The sequence below is a fragment of the Pararge aegeria genome, chromosome Z (assembly GCF_905163445.1).
Source record: "Pararge aegeria chromosome Z, ilParAegt1.1, whole genome shotgun sequence".
In the NCBI taxonomy this organism is placed as follows: domain Eukaryota; kingdom Metazoa; phylum Arthropoda; class Insecta; order Lepidoptera; family Nymphalidae; genus Pararge; species Pararge aegeria.
In genome coordinates, this window is record NC_053208.1 from 22375434 (window position 1) to 22399053 (window position 23620).

Below are 23620 nucleotides of genomic sequence, written 5' to 3' on the forward strand. Positions count from 1 at the left end.
CACCGTAGGATGCCCACCAAAGGCATGGAACGGTTTTTAAAATATACTTTAAGAATATATTGCAATTTGGTACACGTTTCAACATTAAGTTAACCGTTCACTAAAAGGAATTTCAAATTTTTTATTTAGGTAAAGGTAGTATCACAACAAAACTGTGGACGACCTTAACTAAATTGACCACTGATTTAAAATTGCAATAGCAGACTTGGACCCCCGTCGTATCCTATGAAACTGTATGGAACGCGTCACTCCGACTGCGTTCCGTGCACAGCGCGTGGCAGGGGCAGTGTCATACGATACCACTGGTGCTGCCACAGCACGGCTAGCACAGGCAGATGACAAAAATTATATCCCCCGATTTTATCCGATGACAGGGGATATTATTAAAGTATCCACCTGCTAAAGCACGGCAACGTGGAATAGGAGAAGTTTACCCCAGTTTTTTATTACACGTATATTATTAAAAGATACATATTCATCCTTTCCACGGGGAGATAATCGTCTCCTGCCTACCATAGCCTTGCTCGTGGTGATACGAATCATGTAATTTTATATCTTGACTTTGACCTTATTCAAAACTATTATAAGTGATGCATGGTTTGTGAGAGCGAGGATATGCAAAATAAAAGGTTAGTGAGTTGACGGCTACTGGTAGTCAATGGAAAAAGACATGGTGTTCCGACCAACACAGCATGGGAAAATAGCAATAATAAGAAGATAGTATAAGACTGAATTAAGGGATCCCATTTATTTATAAAAGCCTATTACTAAGACCTTACATATAATATTAGATTAATATCCTAATCGGCCTATTGCGAAAGCATAATAAACCTATTATTAATGATTATATTAATGAAAAAAAAAGTTTGCAAATATTGTTCTTCTTTTCTACCGTTTTATGCCTCTTTTTAATTAATGCTTGAAGTAGGTACTTAAGAAACATTGTTCATTTAATCTTCTAGGAGCGACGGAAGATTTACATGACAAGTTGTTTCATAAGTACTGTCTTAACATCAATAGCCCTATACCAGTTTGCATAATAACTACGCTGGGCAAACGGGTTAGTGATCGCAGTAGATGGAAGTAATACACAGAGGACGCTGCTGCCCGCTCTCTGCTATATTCCCTTAGTCGCCTCGTACGACACCCGCGGGTAGAGGAGGGGTGGTGACAACTGTATTCTGTTCTGCCGTCACCACGCGGCACAATATAGTAATAATAATCTCTGGCGGTGTTTGTATTATCTTTGTTATTTATTAATCACTTAACACTTAATAATGAAAATAAACTATTATGTGTTATTAAAGATGTTTCTAGAATTTACTTTAGTGTAGCTTTTATGAAAGTGGTAAAATATATTTTATTTAACCGAAATAAAACGAAAAACGATCTGAGTGGCAATATGTCAACGGAGCATAATCAGTTCAATCTTTAACTACGCGTAATTAATTCTACTTTCAATGAATACATTTTACAAAGAAAACTTATCTAGCTGCAAGGAATTTATATTCCTGTCGAGCCTTAACTATTAATCCGCTGAGTACCTTTGCTTTGAGAGTCACTATACCTACTCGATCAAATTATTTATATTTATAACTAGCTGTCCCGGCGAACTTCGTAACGCGGATTTTTTTGACGAATATTATCCTCTTCCGGTCTAAAAGAAATCCAAAAAATCTATGGATAGTATAAGATAATGAACCTATTTGCTTGGTACCAAAGTTCTTTTTTTTATAAATTGCTGATAGTTAAATAAAGGCAATAATAAAGGAATCATCGCATCGTAAGAAGCCCACCAAAGGCATGGAAATGCACTTTGGTACACGTTTCACTCTTAAGTAAACCGTTCTTAAGAACCGATACTTAAGAATCTTTACTTTTTCAATTTTAAAGTTGATTTTTTTTTTTAAATGGTATTGATCTTACATGGTACTTAATGTTACTAACTGACTACTTTCGCACGCTGCAATGGTTTCGGATGAACATCGCCTACCACCCCCAGGTTAGTATATTATCTATGTCTACTACTTACTTTCTATTCTCGTACATATTCTAAGATTAAATGTGTGACAGGGGATATAATTAAAGTATCCACCTGCGAAAGCACGGCAACGTGGAATAGAAGAAGTTTACACCCGTTTATTATTTATTACACGTATATTATTAAGATATTATTTCCACTTGTGCGCCAGTGCTCTAAGAGTTGATACCGCTGTGGGAAAAGATACATTTTTAACCTTTCCCCGGGGAGATAATTGTCTCCTGCCCTTCACAACCTTGCCCGTGGTGATACGAATAATGTAATTTAATATCTTGTCTTTGACCTTATACGAAACTATTAAAAGTGACGAATGGATTGTAAGATCGAGGATATGCAAAATAAATGGTTAGTGAGCTGACGGCTACTGGTACTTAATGGAAGAAGACATGGAGTTCCGACCAACACAGCATGGGAAAATGGCAATAATAAGAAGATAGTATAAGACTGAATTAAGGGATCCCATTTATTTATAAATGCCTATTACTAAGACCTTACGTATAATATCAGATTAATATCGACCTTTCGACGTTGGTAGTTCGCACACACGTTTAGTGAGCCTTGTAACCTAATTTAAAATAGGTACGCTGATTCAGTATCGATGCGTATTTGCGAAATTGTTTTTCTTTCCTACCGTTTTATGCCTCTTTTTAATTAATGCTTGAAGTAGGTACTTAAGAAACAGTGTTCATTTACTCTTCTAGTGGCGATGGAAGATTTACATGAAAAGTAATTTCTTGAGTACCTTCTTAACATCAATAGCCCTATACCAGTCCACCGCTGGACTAAATGCCAAGGAGACGGTTTGACTAATAACCACGCTGGGCAAACGGGTTAGTGATCGCAGTAGATGGAAGTAATAGCACAGAGGACGCTACTGCCCGCTCTCTGCTAGTCCCTTAGTCGCCTCGTACGACACCCGTGGGTAGAGATGGGGTGGTGACAACCGTATTCTGATCTGCCGTCACCACACGGCAAAATATCGTTATAAATATCTCTATTATACAATGATAATGAGGGAAAAATGAACATCAAGGAACTGCAGATACGTAATCTTAGGATTTGCACGGCGCGTTTCTCCAACTTTTCAATATTACGTGCGTGTCTATATAAACTGTGTCTGTATAACTTGTTCAAACTCTAAAGGAAGACATCGTGCTTTGAAATAGAAATACTTTACAAGCCTTCTCATGCAACATACTTGGCCAGCTTGGTGGTCTATGGTCTATAAGTTTCTCATACTGAGAGGAGACCTCTGCGTACAATTTTAAGAAAACCAAGACAATAGGTTTAAAATTCAACATTTTCTTTGGTAACAAAGTAAATCTTTACCATAAAGCTAGAGACAGTCTGGTCTCACGTAGGTAGTACGCAGGTCCCGTCCCATGTATGCAACGTAAATTTACATCAGGCACTGTTTTAATATTTCGTAGGAACATTTGTTTATGCATGCTACGCGTAAGTCCTCGATAACACATGTACGCTTAGTACAAAGTTTGAACGCAAACAATCCAGAAGACGTCTAGTAGCATCGAAACTGGATGGATAGCGAAAACGATATGATATGCGATTGATATATGAAGAGTTCAAGATTCATATGCAACGTGCTTTAGTTCAGAAAATAATATTTTTCAATTATTTAGATTTCTATGGTCTAGAGAGTTTTTCTCGTCAATAGAGAATACTGGCCCTGGTCTAAAGCAATTGATATTCTTAAACAAAGGCTTCCAAACTACGTCCTTAGCGGTTTTAAGTATGCAACCTTCGATCGAAGAATGAAATCTGGGACGCCGCGCGCTTTACGCCTTTACGCCCTATTTTAACTAAACTAAATGAAAATCAATGTCCTTCTATAATACACACAATGTACTACTTTATGTACATACAATGTGAAAGAATAGCAATGTTGATAAACCTGACAATATTTCTTAAGTTTACTTTAGACTACTAACAAACAATTTAGCAGCATTATCTGGGGAATACGATGCTACATTACGATCTTATTCATGTGCTCTTCGAGATGGATGAAGCTTACTAATATCGTTCGATAAAAAAACAACAACCTTAATTTTGTTCCTATAACCTTTGTTTTTATTTATTTATTTCATTCAGGCAACTAATAGGTCTACATAAAACACGGATACCATACAATTTATAAAAATAACAATAAATAAAAAATTTAATCCAAGACGAGAATTTTTGTCTAGCTTCCCTAAAGCTTCATCTCATTTCATCATCAATTCTTTGCACCCGGCCGGAACTGTAAGCTCGAAGTAAAATAGGTTGCCCACCGCGACATAGGCTTTTCCTGAGTCATGTGTAATTCTACGTTGCGAGCGCAACACCTGTTCCCCTCAACCAGACGTTATCATGATCCAATTGACTCCAATGTAAAGCGACATTGTTTTGCCGTTTACAGCATTTTTTCCGACGGTACTGTACCCTGTTTATTTCTAATCAGCCTGCGGTTCGTCTCCACTAGATAAAAGTTATCCGCATCTATGCATCCGCTGGGATTGAGATTTGGTTAGTAGACTGCGCAGGACTCGAAAACGTCAGCGGGACCTTCCGAGATGTTTATTATGGCTACATTTATGGCTGCTTGTGAATACTGGAACTGTACTGGAAGTTCAGTTATTTTTTCCGAACGTACGCTTTATTTGCGCGGTCATTATCCCTAGGTGACTCGACGGGCGTTGAAAACGCATTATTGCTGGGTGGCGTTATTGAGTCGCTCCGAGCATTATCGCGTTTACATTTACATGCGACGGTGACGGTGAGTTTACTGGACTGGATGGTCAGGATATCAACTCCTCGCTCAACGCTATCACCGTATTCTCCGACGTTTCATGTTGTTCTTTGATCGCCGTCAAGTCAGTCCTTAACAATTATAGCTTTAGATAATAGATTTAGATATTAAATTAAATGTTTTTTTCAAATAATATGCATTTACTTCTTGCTAACCGTTGTAGGTATCCCGTAAGAAGGAGAGGTTTTAGGCCGTGGTCCGAAATGCAAGATGTTGACGAAGTGCACAAAGACTTCTTACGCCTTTCTGAACATTATGAAAACTTTTAAGAATGCTGTTTTCTCCACGATTTTTTTATTTATGTGCCATTATTTAAACGTCCAAAACGCACGTAATAAGAAAAAGTTAAAGATCGCATACGGCTGTCTAATTGACAGTAACTTTCATTTTATTTCATTTCAACCTTAAAACTGCAGTGCGCTAATATTATTATATGCTATTGGAATCCTGTAAATTAACCTTAGTAGAACATTTGAAGAAACCTTAAGTACTAAATACAAAGGGTTACAATATAGTTATACATTTGTGACCTTGTCTTCAATATTATTAAAGGTATTGTTTTTTAAGTGTCAATTTACCAACGTCCTCTCTCTTAGAATAATTCCCTGAGCTTCCAGCTGTTTTTACGTTCGATGTAAACATCAGGTGGCCTTCCATTAAATTCGTTATCTATTTAATTCTAAGTAAACAAAAAACTAAAGGTATTTTACTTAACTAGTAAGGGTAAATAATAGTTACCAAACAAATAAATAATAATTACTGTCATTTTAAATACTTACTTAAAATAAATATTTCAAAAGTCGAAAGTGGGGTAAAGGATTCCATTGAATAAGTATACACATACTACGCAATATTTGAAGCTTTATCGTATGTATGACTAATTAATATTACATCCTTCAGAGGAAATTGGCGTTCTGAAAGAGAGAAACATAAAGTCGTTTTTTTTTAATATAATATATTTATTTAATCGAAGTATGTACCATTTCTATCTATTCACATTTGCTATCTTATAAAAAATTTATTGATTCCATTAGTAAAAAAACCATTTGGACGGGAATCAGCAGGTGCTGTAACCCAGCAGTCGTCGCGCGTCGTCGGATTGCTGCACTCAGTCCATGAGGTACCCACCTTTGAAGTTTTTACACCTTCCCAATTTGAAAACAGTTTTATCACTAACACCGCAGCCTGCAGCTAGCTCGGACGTGGTTTGCGATGGACCCGCTTCCACAAAAGCCTTCAATTCTTCATTATAAACTTTGGTCTCCAGCCCTCCACGGGGCTTGATTTGCAGGCACCAACAACCCACCGTGTTTTCTTTTGCGACACCGGCGCCATAGGTTCTATGTCGGGTAATCCTTCGAGTCATTTCTACAGCACTGGTGACACGATGGAACTCGTACTCGTAAATAACGCGATATTTCATTCTGCAAACTGAGAGGAAAAAACAAATGATTAGGGCTTTCGAAAACACAAAAGCATGGGTCAATCAATAGCTGTATAAATTTTAAATTGCAATTTCTAACCAAAGAGGAGACATAATATATATATATATATTCAGCACTTACCACTAATTGTACATTCGACGTGTTTTAAATGCTTCATATCTTATAACCCGCGTGAAAAATACGTGTAAGTGAAACTTTTTTAATACATTTATTGTTTTTATTAAATAAAAAATAAGAAAGGTTATATCGCCTTGTCAATTATTTATAACGAACATATAATTAACGAACGGTAATTTTTACAGTCGGTGTCCTCTTCCGTGCCACGGCAATTATAACATTACGGATTAAGAAACCGAGTGCGTAAGAACCATTTTCCGCGGAATATGTCCCGACATCATAAGCAGGGGTCGTACACCAAGGTTGCACTAGTCAATTTGTTATCCAAACGCGAGCCCAAGAATAATGGCCCAAAAAACAACCTTTCGAAACAGATGTGGCCCTGATTCCTATTTACTTGTATGATATCACAACATATATATTTCATGCGCATTAAGATTTCAATGCAATGAACGCCCAGAGTTGAAAACTGAGGAACTTCTTGTTAAAATATGCAAAAAAATTATGTCACTATTTGAAATCTTAACTCAATAATAACCGCTTAATAATAATCGCTTAATAATATTTATATTTTAAGTATAACGCGTGTATTATACTATTAAACAATTACATGTAGAATTTATTAAAAAAAAATATAAGAACTAAATAGACAAATTTTAAACGTATTTGGGAAAGCATAAAAGTAATTTATGCGTTCTCGAAAGATCTATTAAGCAAAGACCAACCGCCGCTTCCGGTCTGCGTCTTCAGTGGCGTTGACTTGATCTGTGACTACATTTAAAAAGGAAATCAAGTATTTTTATCGGAATACCTAAGAAGTTCTTAAGTAACACATAAAGTATTGTGTATCTTAAGATGTATAAAAAAATTTAAGTTACACAATAATAATAATAACAGTATACAAAAAGTTTTGTTATAAAAATTTGTTTCATTTTTATAACAAAACTTCAAACTCAGTCAATAAATAACTCTTCATAGTAAATAATTCTCTCATTGTAGTTTTAGGATTTCGAAGGAAATCGGATTATTGAGGGCCTTTTTCAAGTTCGGCAAGAACCGGGCACTTGAATCGAAAAACTTAAAATCCAGATTTTTACACAAAACACCGGGTGCGTTAATTTATTAATATACACTGTAAGCACTTTTTTCAGCTTCCAGCTTTCCTTTTAAATCTTCAGCGCCAACTTCTTTCTCCACCATCCAACACCTAGTTAAGAAAAATTCTTTATTATTTCTATGACAACTGTAAACTGTCTTAAACAATACAAATCTATCAATTTAAAATTTGAAAACCCCCGACTATCAATATAGTGTAATTAAATGTAGTGAATAATATATTATTCAATTTAAGCATATTAAGGCAATTGTTACAAAAAATATAATTCGCCATTTTATTGTAGCGGCCATCTTGGGTTTAAAATTTGTCATAGCAGGACTTCCCAACCTGCGCGCATTAGAAAGTACCTACAATTTCAAAAAAATAAAATTAAAAATTTTTTTTTTTTGATAGTCCTTGTGCAGCAGTGTCATGGCTTGTACAATAGTTTGAAAAGCTCAGCCAGCCATTGCTGGGGTAGAATTATTTTTCTTAATTCTTTGATAACAAGGTATTATTTATGATGTTTTTATTCGTTTCATAATGAGGATGTTTTATTTTCTGCATTTATCTGCCTTACTAACAAGAACCGCATTCCGCATTCCCATCTCGGAAAACAAGCGCCTATTATACGTATTTGTGCGAAATACAACGATTTATCTAAAAAGATACCTAGCATCGATATCTTCCATGACTCACCCACAGCTTTTAGAAAAAAACTCACCGAACATTTATCGGTGAGTTAAATTTTGTGTTAAATTTTTTTTATTTTTTGCAAATTAAGTTTATATGACGCTTTGTCAATGCTATGTGCACTTGTCATTGACGTGCATATCAGTCCATGTGTTCGTGTGTGTCCTATGTTTAAAAAACGTGTAATATGCATGTTGCTAACCAAACCGACATTGAATTTCAAGCCAAAGCCAATTTAATTATGCAAGTCCTTCGCGGACTGTTAATAAATTATTCAAAATTAAATCCAAGTATTTTTAATCCCTGCTAATAATATTAATGCGGAAGAATATTTTTTAGTATGTTCGTTCATTTTCCGTTCACAGAACAAAGAACCGACGATATTTTTTGCTATGGGTCATAGAGTGTCTGAAGTAGATAGGAAGATATAGGTTTCATTGAGGATAAATCAAAAGCGCAATTAAGATATCACTTCATGCTTCACATGGCTAAAATCCATTGAAGTCCCTACTGTCAATCCATTAGCATGTTGCTCTTAAATAAATAAATAAATAAAATAAATAAATAAACCTATTTATTTTGATTAACTAGGTTAGCGCGCGGTTCTAAGTTCTACAGTACAAACAAGTGTAAAATAATTTATGTCGGTCCCAAGTTTAATACCAAACAGCTTCATAAAGGAATGTTTTAACTGGCGTCGACGGGTAAAATCATATATCAATTATATTTTATGTAAAAAGCCATGTCTTAAAGAAAAATCAAGGACTAGATAAGCAAGTCCCCTAATCTTTTAAGAGATAAATATCTTTGTCTATTTTCATAAAAGCGTAACGAGTTGCACAAAATCGTATCGAGTTAAAATCCCTAAAAATACTTATGTTCAGGAGTGGGCCTCATGTGGTTGAGATGATGATGATGACGATGAAGATGGTTTGAACTAAACCATTTCAAAATTGATATTTTCCTCAAAATAAATTTTAAAGTTTGTACCTGTCTATTATTGTCCTTCTTAAATGGTGTTTAGGGGTGTCGCTTCTTGGCTGCCGGGATCAAAACTTCCTTACATGCTCCATTGTTCTAGTTACATCTTTTAACCCAACAGTAGTATTGTAGGAATTTTAGAACTGAAAATAAACCATTAACCGTTTTAGAAGACAATAGAACACATTTTAAGAGGATGATATCAATGTTGGTTGTAATTTTTCGATGCTCTCCTTCATGTTGCCCGTCTCACAAGCGTCTATTTTCTCGGCAGAACATACTGTCATCTTTGATTTCTTTTATTATTTTCTTCAAATACGCACACTACCAGTACTTTGAATACTTGACGTGTAAAAACTCCTTATCATCAGCCTCATTATCTCCTCCTTTTATACTTTTACTACATAACTATCTATCGCGCAATTAATATCATCTTTCGCGGTCAAATACACATCGATTATAACTTTATTATTTTTCGCCAAGGCAAACAGAGCAAAGATGTAAATAAGAACAATGTAGCCAAATTTTATAAATGTTTACTGAATCCAGCTTCTACGTACCCAGAGTACTGCCAAAAGCTGCTTAAAAGCTGCTGCTGCCAAATGCTGCTTGTTGAATGTTATGTGGTTTACCCAGATTTTCCAATCTAAAACCAAAAGATAGATTTCTGTTAGCTATTTTAACCAAATTTTAATTAAAAATTTATTTATTCATGTAGGCCTATCACGATAAATGTTTGTTTACATAATTGTAAGGGGATGGTGATAACTTCGTTCGCCAACTTAAACCTAAAGCTACGAGGGTTCCAAACGCGCCCTGGTCTAAGAAGAGCCCACAACAAACTTAGCCGCGTTAACCTTTTAAGTTATTACCAAAGTAAACAATGGCCTTTATTCGCCTCACTGTATAGTTATAAAAATTCTGCTTACCTGGTCTAAGTATGCATCACACAGCATATGTCGCATCTCATGTCATCTGTTTAAATACGGTGCCTGCTTTTCCCGCTTGTTTGTGCCATACCCTGAAAACATGAAATTGTATTTTCTTATATTGCGATACTTCAGGTAACTAAGCTATCATCATTTCTACAAATTCAAACAGTTTTTCTGACAAGAGAACAAAATATTTCGTAGAAATTTTACTGAAGTAAAAAATGGCCTATCTCCGCCTGACTGCATAGTTGTAAAAATTCTGCTTACCTGGTCTAAGTATGCATCACACAGCGTATGTCGCATCTCATCTCATCTGTTTAAATACGGTGCCTGCTTTTGCGCTTGTTTGTGCCATACCCTGAAAACATGAAATAGTATTTTCTTATATTGCGATACTTCAGGTAACCAAGCTATCATTATTTCTACAAATTCAAACAGTTTTTCCGAGAAGAGAACAAAATATTTCGTAGAAGTTTTATTGAAGTAAAAAAATGGCCTATCTCCGCCTGACTGTATAGTTGTAAAAATTCTGCTTACCTGGTCTAAGTATGCATCACACAGCAAATGTTGCATCTCATCTCATCTGTTTAAATACGGTGCCTGCTTTTCCCGCTTGTTTGTGCCATACCCTGAAAACATGAAACAGTATTTTCTTATATTGCGATACTTCAGGTAACTAAGCTATCATTATTTCTACAAATTCAAACAGTTTTTCCGAGAAGAGAACAAGTATTTCATAGAAATTTTATTGAAGTAAAAAATTGCCTATCTCCGCCTGACTGCATAGTTGGAAAAATTCTAATTACCTGGTCTAAGTATGCATCACACAGCATATGTCGCATCTCATCTCATCTGTTTAAATACGGTGCCTGCTTTCCCGCTTGTTTGTGCCATACCCTGAAAACATGAAATTGTATTTTCTTATATTGCGATACTTCAGGTAACTAAGCTATCATCATTTCTACAAATTCAAACAGTTTTTCTGAGAAGAGAACAAAATATTTCGTAGAAATTTTACTGAAGTAAAAAATGGCCTATCTTCGCCTGACTGCATAGTTGTAAAAATTCTGCTTACCTGGTCTAAGTATGCATCACACAGCGTATGTCGCATCTCATCTCATCTGTTTAAATACGGTGCCTGCTTTTGCGCTTGTTTGTGCCATACCCTGAAAACATGAAATAGTATTTTCTTATATTGCGATACTTCAGGTAACCAAGCTATCATTATTTCTACAAATTCAAACAGTTTTTCCGAGAAGAGAACAAAATATTTCGTAGAAGTTTTATTGAAGTAAAAAATGGCCTATCTCCGCCTGACTGTATAGTTGTAAAAATTCTGCTTACCTGGTCTAAGTATGCATCACACAGCAAATGTTGCATCTCATCTCATCTGTTTAAATACGGTGCCTGCTTTTCCCGCTTGTTTGTGCCATACCCTGAAAACATGAAACAGTATTTTCTTATATTGCGATACTTCAGGTAACTAAGCTATCATTATTTCTACAAATTCAAACAGTTTTTCTGACAAGAGAACAAAATATTTCCTAGAAATTTTACTGAAGTAAAAAATGGCCTATCTTCGCCTGACTGCATAGTTGCAAAAATTCTGCTTACCTGGTCTAAGTATGCATCACACAGCATATGTCGCATCTCATCTCATCTGTTTAAATACGGTGCCTGCTTTTGCGCTTGTTTGTGCCATACCCTGAAAACATGAAATAGTATTTTTTTATATTGCGATACTTCAGGTAACCAAGCTATCATTATTTCTACAAATTCAAACAGTTTTTCGAGAAGAGAACAAAATATTTCGTAGAAGTTTTATTGAAGTAAAAAATGGCCTATCTCCGCCTGACTGTATAGTTGTAAAAATTCTGCTTACCTGGTCTAAGTATGCATCACACAGCAAATGTTGCATCTCATCTCATCTGTTTAAATACGGTGCCTGCTTTTCCCGCTTGTTTGTGCCATACCCTGAAAACATGAAACAGTATTTTCTTATATTGCGATACTTCAGGTAACTAAGCTATCATTATTTCTACAAATTCAAACAGTTTTTCTGACAAGAGAACAAAATATTTCGTAGAAATTTTACTGAAGTAAAAAATGGCCTATCTCCGCCTGACTGTATAGTTGTAAAAATTCTGCTTACCTGGTCTAAGTATGCATCACACAGCAAATGTTGCATCTCATCTCATCTGTTTAAATACGGTGCCTGCTTTTCCCGCTTGTTTGTGCCATACCCTGAAAACATGAAACAGTATTTTCTTATATTGCGATACTTCAGGTAACTAAGCTATCATTATTTCTACAAATTCAAACAGTTTTTCTGACAAGAGAACAAAATATTTCGTAGAAATTTTACTGAAGTAAAAAATGGCCTATCTCCGCCTGACTGCATAGTTTTAAAAATTCTGCTTACCTGGTCTAAGTATGCATCACACAGCGTATGTCGCATCTCATCTCATCTGTTTAAATACGGTGCCTGCTTTTGCGCTTGTTTGTGCCATACCCTGAAAACATGAAATAGTATTTTCTTATATTGCGATACTTCAGGTAACCAAGCTATCATTATTTCTACAAATTCAAACAGTTTTTCCGAGAAGAGAACAAAATATTTCGTAGAAGTTTTATTGAAGTAAAAAAATGGCCTATCTCCGCCTGACTGTATAGTTGTAAAAATTCTGCTTACCTGGTCTAAGTATGCATCACACAGCAAATGTTGCATCTCATCTCATCTGTTTAAATACGGTGCCTGCTTTTCCCGCTTGTTTGTGCCATACCCTGAAAACATGAAACAGTATTTTCTTATATTGCGATACTTCAGGTAACTAAGCTATCATTATTTCTACAAATTCAAACAGTTTTTCCGAGAAGAGAACAAGTATTTCATAGAAATTTTATTGAAGTAAAAAATTGCCTATCTCCGCCTGACTGCATAGTTGGAAAAATTCTAATTACCTGGTCTAAGTATGCATCACACAGCATATGTCGCATCTCATCTCATCTGTTTAAATACGGTGCCTGCTTTCCCGCTTGTTTGTGCCATACCCTGAAAACATGAAATTGTATTTTCTTATATTGCGATACTTCAGGTAACTAAGCTATCATCATTTCTACAAATTCAAACAGTTTTTCTGAGAAGAGAACAAAATATTTCGTAGAAATTTTACTGAAGTAAAAAATGGCCTATCTTCGCCTGACTGCATAGTTGTAAAAATTCTGCTTACCTGGTCTAAGTATGCATCACACAGCGTATGTCGCATCTCATCTCATCTGTTTAAATACGGTGCCTGCTTTTGCGCTTGTTTGTGCCATACCCTGAAAACATGAAATAGTATTTTCTTATATTGCGATACTTCAGGTAACCAAGCTATCATTATTTCTACAAATTCAAACAGTTTTTCCGAGAAGAGAACAAAATATTTCGTAGAAGTTTTATTGAAGTAAAAAATGGCCTATCTCCGCCTGACTGTATAGTTGTAAAAATTCTGCTTACCTGGTCTAAGTATGCATCACACAGCAAATGTTGCATCTCATCTCATCTGTTTAAATACGGTGCCTGCTTTTCCCGCTTGTTTGTGCCATACCCTGAAAACATGAAACAGTATTTTCTTATATTGCGATACTTCAGGTAACTAAGCTATCATTATTTCTACAAATTCAAACAGTTTTTCTGACAAGAGAACAAAATATTTCCTAGAAATTTTACTGAAGTAAAAAATGGCCTATCTTCGCCTGACTGCATAGTTGCAAAAATTCTGCTTACCTGGTCTAAGTATGCATCACACAGCATATGTCGCATCTCATCTCATCTGTTTAAATACGGTGCCTGCTTTTGCGCTTGTTTGTGCCATACCCTGAAAACATGAAATAGTATTTTTTTATATTGCGATACTTCAGGTAACCAAGCTATCATTATTTCTACAAATTCAAACAGTTTTTCGAGAAGAGAACAAAATATTTCGTAGAAGTTTTATTGAAGTAAAAAATGGCCTATCTCCGCCTGACTGTATAGTTGTAAAAATTCTGCTTACCTGGTCTAAGTATGCATCACACAGCAAATGTTGCATCTCATCTCATCTGTTTAAATACGGTGCCTGCTTTTCCCGCTTGTTTGTGCCATACCCTGAAAACATGAAACAGTATTTTCTTATATTGCGATACTTCAGGTAACTAAGCTATCATTATTTCTACAAATTTAAACAGTTTTTCTGACAAGAGAACAAAATATTTCGTAGAAATTTTACTGAAGTAAAAAATGGCCTATCTCCGCCTGACTGTATAGTTGTAAAAATTCTGCTTACCTGGTCTAAGTATGCATCACACAGCAAATGTTGCATCTCATCTCATCTGTTTAAATACGGTGCCTGCTTTTCCCGCTTGTTTGTGCCATACCCTGAAAACATGAAACAGTATTTTCTTATATTGCGATACTTCAGGTAACTAAGCTATCATTATTTCTACAAATTCAAACAGTTTTTCTGACAAGAGAACAAAATATTTCGTAGAAATTTTACTGAAGTAAAAAATGGCCTATCTCCGCCTGACTGCATAGTTTTAAAAATTCTGCTTACCTGGTCTAAGTATGCATCACACAGCGTATGTCGCATCTCATCTCATCTGTTTAAATACGGTGCCTGCTTTTGCGCTTGTTTGTGCCATACCCTGAAAACATGAAATAGTATTTTCTTATATTGCGATACTTCAGGTAACCAAGCTATCATTATTTCTACAAATTCAAACAGTTTTTCCGAGAAGAGAACAAAATATTTCGTAGAAGTTTTATTGAAGTAAAAAATGGCCTATCTCCGCCTGACTGTATAGTTGTAAAAATTCTGCTTACCTGGTCTAAGTATGCATCACACAGCAAATGTTGCATCTCATCTCATCTGTTTAAATACGGTGCCTGCTTTTCCCGCTTGTTTGTGCCATACCCTGAAAACATGAAACAGTATTTTCTTATATTGCGATACTTCAGGTAACTAAGCTATCATCATTTCTACAAATTCAAACAGTTTTTCCAAGAAGAGAACAAAATATTTCGTAGAAGTTTTATTGAAGTAAAAAATGGCCTATCTCCGCCTGACTGTATAGTTGTAAAAATTCTGCTTACCTGGTCTAAGTATGCATCACACAGCAAATGTTGCATCTCATCTCATCTGTTTAAATACGGTGCCTGCTTTTCCCGCTTGTTTGTGCCATACCCTGAAAACATGAAACAGTATTTTCTTATATTGCGATACTTCAGGTAACTAAGCTATCATTATTTCTACAAATTCAAACAGTTTTTCTGACAAGAGAACAAAATATTTCCTAGAAATTTTACTGAAGTAAAAAATGGCCTATCTTCGCCTGACTGCATAGTTGCAAAAATTCTGCTTACCTGGTCTAAGTATGCATCACACAGCATATGTCGCATCTCATCTCATCTGTTTAAATACGGTGCCTGCTTTTGCGCTTGTTTGTGCCATACCCTGAAAACATGAAATAGTATTTTTTTATATTGCGATACTTCAGGTAACCAAGCTATCATTATTTCTACAAATTCAAACAGTTTTTCGAGAAGAGAACAAAATATTTCGTAGAAGTTTTATTGAAGTAAAAAATGGCCTATCTCCGCCTGACTGTATAGTTGTAAAAATTCTGCTTACCTGGTCTAAGTATGCATCACACAGCAAATGTTGCATCTCATCTCATCTGTTTAAATACGGTGCCTGCTTTTCCCGCTTGTTTGTGCCATACCCTGAAAACATGAAACAGTATTTTCTTATATTGCGATACTTCAGGTAACTAAGCTATCATTATTTCTACAAATTTAAACAGTTTTTCTGACAAGAGAACAAAATATTTCGTAGAAATTTTACTGAAGTAAAAAATGGCCTATCTCCGCCTGACTATATAGTTGTAAAAATTCTGCTTACCTGGTCTAAGTATGCATCACACAGCAAATGTTGCATCTCATCTCATCTGTTTAAATACGGTGCCTGCTTTTCCCGCTTGTTTGTGCCATACCCTGAAAACATGAAACAGTATTTTCTTATATTGCGATACTTCAGGTAACTAAGCTATCATTATTTCTACAAATTCAAACAGTTTTTCTGACAAGAGAACAAAATATTTCGTAGAAATTTTACTGAAGTAAAAAATGGCCTATCTCCGCCTGACTGCATAGTTGTAAAAATTCTGCTTACCTGGTCTAAGTATGCATCACACAGCGTATGTCGCATCTCATCTCATCTGTTTAAATACGGTGCCTGCTTTTGCGCTTGTTTGTGCCATACCCTGAAAACATGAAATAGTATTTTCTTATATTGCGATACTTCAGGTAACCAAGCTATCATTATTTCTACAAATTCAAATAGTTTTTCCGAGAAGAGAACAAAATATTTCGTAGAAGTTTTATTGAAGTAAAAAATGGCCTATCTCCGCCTGACTGTATAGTTGTAAAAATTCTGCTTACCTGGTCTAAGTATGCATCACACAGCAAATGTTGCATCTCATCTCATCTGTTTAAATACGGTGCCTGCTTTTCCCGCTTGTTTGTGCCATACCCTGAAAACATGAAACAGTATTTTCTTATATTGCGATACTTCAGGTAACTAAGCTATCATTATTTCTACAAATTCAAACAGTTTTTCCGAGAAGAGAACAAGTATTTCATAGAAATTTTATTGAAGTAAAAAATTGCCTATCTCCGCCTGACTGCATAGTTGCAAAAATTCTGCTTACCTGGTCTAAGTATGCATCACACAGCATATGTCGCATCTCATCTCATCTGTTTAAATACGGTGCCTGCTTTCCCGCTTGTTTGTGCCATACCCTGAAAACATGAAATTGTATTTTCTTATATTGCGATACTTCAGGTAACTAAGCTATCATCATTTCTACAAATTCAAACAGTTTTTCTGAGAAGAGAACAAAATATTTCGTAGAAATTTTACTGAAGTAAAAAATGGCCTATCTTCGCCTGACTGCATAGTTGTAAAAATTCTGCTTACCTGGTCTAAGTATGCATCACACAGCGTATGTCGCATCTCATCTCATCTGTTTAAATACGGTGCCTGCTTTTGCGCTTGTTTGTGCCATACCCTGAAAACATGAAATAGTATTTTCTTATATTGCGATACTTCAGGTAACCAAGCTATCATTATTTCTACAAATTCAAACAGTTTTTCCGAGAAGAGAACAAAATATTTCGTAGAAGTTTTATTGAAGTAAAAAATGGCCTATCTCCGCCTGACTGTATAGTTGTAAAAATTCTGCTTACCTGGTCTAAGTATGCATCACACAGCAAATGTTGCATCTCATCTCATCTGTTTAAATACGGTGCCTGCTTTTCCCGCTTGTTTGTGCCATACCCTGAAAACATGAAACAGTATTTTCTTATATTGCGATACTTCAGGTAACTAAGCTATCATTATTTCTACAAATTCAAACAGTTTTTCTGACAAGAGAACAAAATATTTCGTAGAAATTTTACTGAAGTAAAAAATGGCCTATCTTCGCCTGACTGCATAGTTGCAAAAATTCTGCTTACCTGGTCTAAGTATGCATCACACAGCATATGTCGCATCTCATCTCATCTGTTTAAATGCGGTGCCTGCTTTCCCGCTTGTTTGTGCCATACCCTGAAAACATGAAACTGTATTTTCTTATATTGCGATACTTTAGGTAACTAAGCTATCATCATTTCTACAAATTCAAACAGTTTTTCTGAGAAGAGATCAAAATATTTCGTAGAAATTTTACTGAAGTAAAAAATGGCCTTTCTTCGCCTCACTGTATAGTTCTAAAAATTCTGCTTACCTGGTCTAAGTATGCATCACACAGCATATATCGCATCTCATCTCATCTGTTTAAATATGGTGCCTGCTTTTCCTGCTTGTTTGTGCCGTACCCTGAAAACATGAAACAGTATTTTCTTATATTGCGATACTTCAGGTAACCAAGCTATCATTATTTCTACAAATTCAAACAGTTTTTCCGAGAAGAGAACAAAATATTTCGTAGAAGTTTTATTGAAGTAAAAAATGGCCTATCTCCGCCTGACTGTATAGTTGTAAAAATTCTGCTTACCTGGTCTAAGTATGCATCACACAGCAAATGTTGCATCTCATCTCATCTGTTTAAATACGGTGCCTGCTTTTCCCGCTTGTTTGTGCCATACCCTGAAAACATGAAACAGTATTTTCTTATATTGCGATACTTCAGGTAACTAAGCTATCATTATTTCTACAAATTCAAACAGTTTTTCTGACAAGAGAACAAAATATTTCGTAGAAATTTTACTGAAGTAAAAAATGGCCTATCTTCGCCTGACTGCATAGTTGCAAAATTCTGCTTACCTGGTCTAAGTATGCATCACACAGCATATGTCGCATCTCATCTCATCTGTTTAAATGCGGTGCCTGCTTTCCCGCTTGTTTGTGCCATACCCTGAAAACATGAAATTGTATTTTCTTATATTGCGATACTTCAGGTAACTAAGCTATCATCATTTCTACAAATTCAAACAGTTTTTCTGAGAAGATATCAAAATATTTCGTAGAAATTTTACTGAAGTAAAAAATGGCCTTTCTTCGCCTCACTGTATAGTTCTAAAAATTCTGCTTACCTGGTCTAAGTATGCATCACACAGCATATATCGCATCTCATCTCATCTGTTTAAATACGGTGCCTGCTTTTCCTGCTTGTTTGTGCCGTACCCTGAAAACATGAAACAGTATTTTCTTATATTGCGATACTTCAGGTAACTAAGCTATCATTATTTCTACAAATTCAAACAGTTTTTCTGAGAAGAGAACAAAATATTTCGTAGAAATTTTACTGAAGTAAAAAATGGCCTATCTTCGCCTGACTGTATAGTTGTAAAAATTCTGCTTACCTGGTCTAAGTATGCATCACACAGCATATGTCGCATCTCATCTCATCTGTTTAAATACGGTGCCTGCTTTCCCGCTTGTTTGTGCCATACCCTGAAAACATGAAATTGTATTTTCTTATATTGCGATACTTCAGGTAACTAAGCTATCATCATTTCTACAAATTCTAACCGTTTTTCTGAGAAGAGATCAAAATATTTCGTAGAAATTTTACTGAAGTAAAAAATTGCCTTTCTTCGCCTCACTGCATAGTTCTAAAAATTCTGCTTACCTGGTCTAAGTATGCATCACACAGCATATGTCGCATCTCATCTCATCTGTTTAAATACGGTGCCTGCTTTTCCCGCTTGTTTGTGCCGTACCCTGAAAACATGAAACAGTATTTTCTTATATTGCGATACTTCAGGTAACTAAGCTATCATTATTTCTACAAATTCAAACAGTTTTTCTGACAAGAGAACAAAATATTTCGTAGAAATTTTACTGAAGTAAATTATTTTACAAATTTTTGATCGATCTGATCTGATTCATTTAGTGATCATCTCTCCTGAGAAGATTGTATGTTTTTTTTCAGTCATGGTTTTTTGCAGAGGACGAAACTTCGAAAAAAATAATATGGAGAGCTTTGATGACTGAGGGTTTAGTAAACGGGTGAATCTAAGAACACGCTTCAGGTATTACAGATAGGTAGGCGAGTGCTCGATCAAATGTCATTCGAAACGATTAGCATCCGATTAGCAATGAGCTTTTTAAACAGAATTTTAAAATAAATTTAAATATAAGTATTTGTCTATTAAAGTAGTGAGTTCTTCTTACCGGATAACTTTATCGCTGATCGCCTGTGTCGTCCGGCGTCGAATTTCACCATCGAGCTCAAGTTTTAGCCATATCCACAAGCGTGCGGACTTGCTCCGCGGACAGCACGAACATCGAGCCTCGGCCTCACCATCTGCATCTGCTGAAGAAGGAATTTCGAATTTATCCACAAGATTTTTTCTCAATATGAATCAAAGATCAGAATTAAACACCTATGCAAAATTTTGAGTCTGTGGTCAAATTCGTTGAGGAGTTCCTCGTCGGATGCCAACCCAGAATGCAACAGCTATGTCATGAAGACATTTAGAATAAAATGTTAAAATTGAACGCATGTTCAATGTTTTTGTCTGTGCAATTAGCCGTTGACGAGTTCCTCGTCGGTAATCATCTTCACCTGCAACAGCCAGTCTTGGCGGTAAGTAAAAGTAACCGTCACAATTGAATGCGTTTGCGAAATTTCATGTCTCCGCTCTTAGTGCAGCTTCTAATAATAAATCAATTAGTTTATTAGTTGTCATACGTTATGCAGCTGCGTTATTAACACAAACGAACAAATAATGTAATGGCTATTTGCTGGCGGCTTTGAAAGACCAATTTGTATATAATAATTGAAATTATAGTGTCGCGGTAAAATCACTACCAACCGACAATCTTTTTATCGTAATCAAAGTGAAAATGCAACTTTTTTAGGGGGTTTGTTTTAAGTTTAATTTATAACAGCTTCGTCCAGTACGCTGTGACAGACGGAGGAAAGAATCGATAATGATGAGTGGGCTCAGCGCATGCGTATGATAGCTTTGCTGCTCTTTTGTCAGCTTACAAAAGAGGTGCAATCACAATGCTAAGTCTTACCATTTAGAATGGGGATTAAATCTTTTCGGACAACAAAAACTGTTCGTAATGATTGAGAGCTGTGACAATTTAAGACATTTTAAATATCACTTGCTTTGATGGTGAAGAAGAACATCTTGAGGAAGGAGGAGGATAACGTTCTCAAATGTGTGTGAAGTCTACCAATCCGCACTTTGCAAGCGTGGTCGACTAAGCCTGAAACATCTTAAATCTGAGAAGAGACCCGTGCCCCTTAGTGGGCCGGCAAAGAGTTGATCATGATGATGACTAATGGAGAATGATCCACCAAGTGAGAGTCGCTGCACTGTTCCTTGTCGTGCTTTACCACGAAAAAGCGGTTACTTGCTTTGATATGGTTGTTATGAACAAATCAAAAACTGTGCGCATGCGTTATGCAGCTGCGTTATTGGACGAGTCATCCGAGCTAACAAAGAATATTATGTCTGTTTGCAGGCATGCTACCACGATAGCACCCTACCGATAAAGGCGGTACGTCTCTAAAAAGGCGGTAAGCGATACTTTCCGGTTTGATGTCGCGTAGAAACCGATTAATATAACTCGAACCAAACTTGTGGTTTTAGTTAACAAAGAGGCATTATCAATTTGAATTATAAGATAAGGGGATCCGGTTTGAGTTTTCAAAGTCAGAAATATTTTTAAAGCCACCAAGTTTAAAAGCTCCATTCAAGTATCAAGTTTAATCATCATCAAGTTTAAAACCGGTGGGCAAGTTGAAGAAAAAAATAACTAATGACGAGTAGACTTTGCGCATGCGTATGCTAGCTTTGCCCGGGCGAGCTTACAAAGAGGGTGTCGAAATGCTGAATCTTAACTTTTTTTAATAAAAAGTAGATAACATTATGTCGCTCAACGAAAAAGTTCGCACTGATCAAGAATGATCCACCAACGGCACTGTTTATTGTCCTGCTTTGCAACGGAAATGGTTCATCAGTCCTGTGTCCCGTTTACGGTTTCAATCGATGAACAAAGGCAATAAGTGGTGGTGGTTGTTATTGGGTGGGTAAGCCCAGTTAATAAAGAATATTATGGCTATTAGTTAACTGTTTCGAAATACCAATTTGTATATCCTATGAACAAAAAACGTTTGCACAGATCGAGAATGATCCACCAACTGAACACGGCCCGTTCTTTGTTATGATCAAATCAATAAGTGTGCGCATGCGTTATGCAGCTGCGTTATTAGGTGGTAAACCAAGCAAATAAGATTATTTTTGCTGTCTATTTTGAAATACCAATTTGTATACGTATACTATTACTAATAATAATTAAGATTATGGTTTCGTGGTTGAATCAATAAAAACTGACCAATTGTCTGTGTCTCATGCCACAAGGTGTGGTATTTTGTGTTTGTATTATTAATTTTTTTCTTATGAATTACAAAAACCGAATTTATATTTTTTTCCCCTGATAAGTGAGGAGTTCCCTAAGCATTATGCACCGCGCAACGTTGACGTAATTTCAGGTAGCCTGAGTAAACAAAGTGGCATTATCTCAATTACAAACTTGACATTCTCATTTACAAGATGACTCTCATTTACAAGGTTGAGGTTTGAGTTTCTATGGTCAGAATAATTTAAAAGTTATTAAAGTTTCAAGTTTAAAAGCTCCATCCAATATGATGTGAAAGTTGAAGGAAAAAACCAATAATGATGACTAGACTCTGCGCATGCGTATGCTAGCTTTGCCCGGGTGAGCTTAAAAAATGGCGTGGTCACAGTGCAAATTTTAATAAATTATTCGCACTGATTGAGAATGATACACTGCACTGTCTATTGCCCAAAAGTTAAAAAAGAATATTATGGCTTATTTTGAGTATACCAATTTGTATATGTCTAATAATAATTAAGTTCTGAATTCTTTTTAATTAAAGTTATGGGTTGGTGGTATTCTACCACCATTCTTCAAAGTGACAAACTTTTTTGCCTGTTGTGAAAAATAATATGATATAATGACAAGATAATGGGGCTAGATTTTAGGTAAGTTTGAGTTTTAATCTCAGATATCTTTCAGGTCACCTTGGTTAAAAGCTACACCCAATACCCAATTGGTACATTCTGCGCATGCGTATGCTAGCTTTACCCGGGCGAGCTTAGCAAAAAGGGTGTATGCACTGTAACTAAACACAGATGATAAATCTAGCGTAAAATACATTGTCTGCCTAATAGATACATACTAGATACCGGCAACCTAAAGAATATATATAAAATACCTATATACCATATTATTTAATATTACAATATACTTACGTTGACATTATATTCTCCGCACTTGAAGAGTATTTCCTGCTTAATGAATGTCTCTTGCATTTATACACACACGCAAAAACCCTAAATAGAGAATTAATAAATATACCTTAAATAACTGAGACACAACCAAACGAAACGATGACTGGAGCCAAACTGGACGCAGGCCACTCCTTTATTAGAGAAAATCAATACCCTGCAGTGCCACTCTCGTCATGCGCTCTGTCCTCTGCATAGTCACAGTATAAAGAAGAATACAGAAGTCCAACGCCTTTGATCTCGTGGTAAATGCCACTTTAAATTAGGATAGGTTTGTCTAGTAAACGCTATTTTACAATAATTCACTAATTTAGCTCAGATTAACACCAGCTTTTCTAATCCATGTTTAAGAATGGCTGCCTTGTGAAGTCTACGTTGATATTTTTTTGAAAACTCAACGCTTTGGGGCTCAGCCCTATCATATGACTATTGTAAATTATTTTAGACGTGTCTATGTGACCACGTATTTTGAAAGCCCGCTGCCCCATCATGTTGATATTTTAAATTGATTTGTTCCAAGTAGGTAAACCTACCATAATCTTAATATCCTGAAACTGCATAAATACTTAATATTCTATAGCTCAAATGGTGTGAAGATACACCGCCAAGAGGTAAGTAAATGCGTCAAGCAATCCCGTTGCCAGCACTGGGAT

General features: G+C 35.8%; 5 long non-coding RNA genes across 5 annotated transcripts; all 5 read right to left on the reverse strand.

The window, feature by feature from the left end:
• Positions 1-9201: 9201 nt before the first annotated feature.
• On the reverse strand, positions 9202-11808 carry LOC120636004. The gene is made up of 9 exons (XR_005659324.1): positions 11726-11808; positions 11456-11547; positions 11187-11277; positions 10918-11008; positions 10649-10740; positions 10379-10469; positions 10109-10200; positions 9740-9825; positions 9202-9322 (listed from the first exon to the last, which is right to left on the reverse strand). It is a non-coding gene; the product is annotated as an uncharacterized LOC120636004 (long non-coding RNA).
• Positions 11809-12316: 508 nt separating this feature from the next.
• Positions 12317-13963, reverse strand: LOC120636005. The gene is made up of 7 exons (XR_005659325.1): positions 13881-13963; positions 13611-13702; positions 13342-13432; positions 13073-13163; positions 12804-12895; positions 12534-12624; positions 12317-12355 (listed from the first exon to the last, which is right to left on the reverse strand). It is a non-coding gene; the product is annotated as an uncharacterized LOC120636005 (long non-coding RNA).
• A 508-nt stretch (positions 13964-14471) lies between these two features.
• LOC120636007 lies at positions 14472-15030 on the reverse strand. Its single transcript, XR_005659327.1, has 3 exons — positions 14958-15030; positions 14689-14779; positions 14472-14510 (listed from the first exon to the last, which is right to left on the reverse strand). It is a non-coding gene; the product is annotated as an uncharacterized LOC120636007 (long non-coding RNA).
• Positions 15031-16088: 1058 nt separating this feature from the next.
• Positions 16089-17677, reverse strand: LOC120636006. Its single transcript, XR_005659326.1, has 7 exons — positions 17652-17677; positions 17382-17473; positions 17113-17203; positions 16844-16934; positions 16575-16666; positions 16306-16396; positions 16089-16127 (listed from the first exon to the last, which is right to left on the reverse strand). It is a non-coding gene; the product is annotated as an uncharacterized LOC120636006 (long non-coding RNA).
• Positions 17678-19069: 1392 nt separating this feature from the next.
• LOC120636009 lies at positions 19070-23016 on the reverse strand. The gene is made up of 3 exons (XR_005659329.1): positions 22932-23016; positions 19813-19954; positions 19070-19089 (listed from the first exon to the last, which is right to left on the reverse strand). It is a non-coding gene; the product is annotated as an uncharacterized LOC120636009 (long non-coding RNA).
• Between the last annotated feature and the right edge of the window lie 604 nt (positions 23017-23620).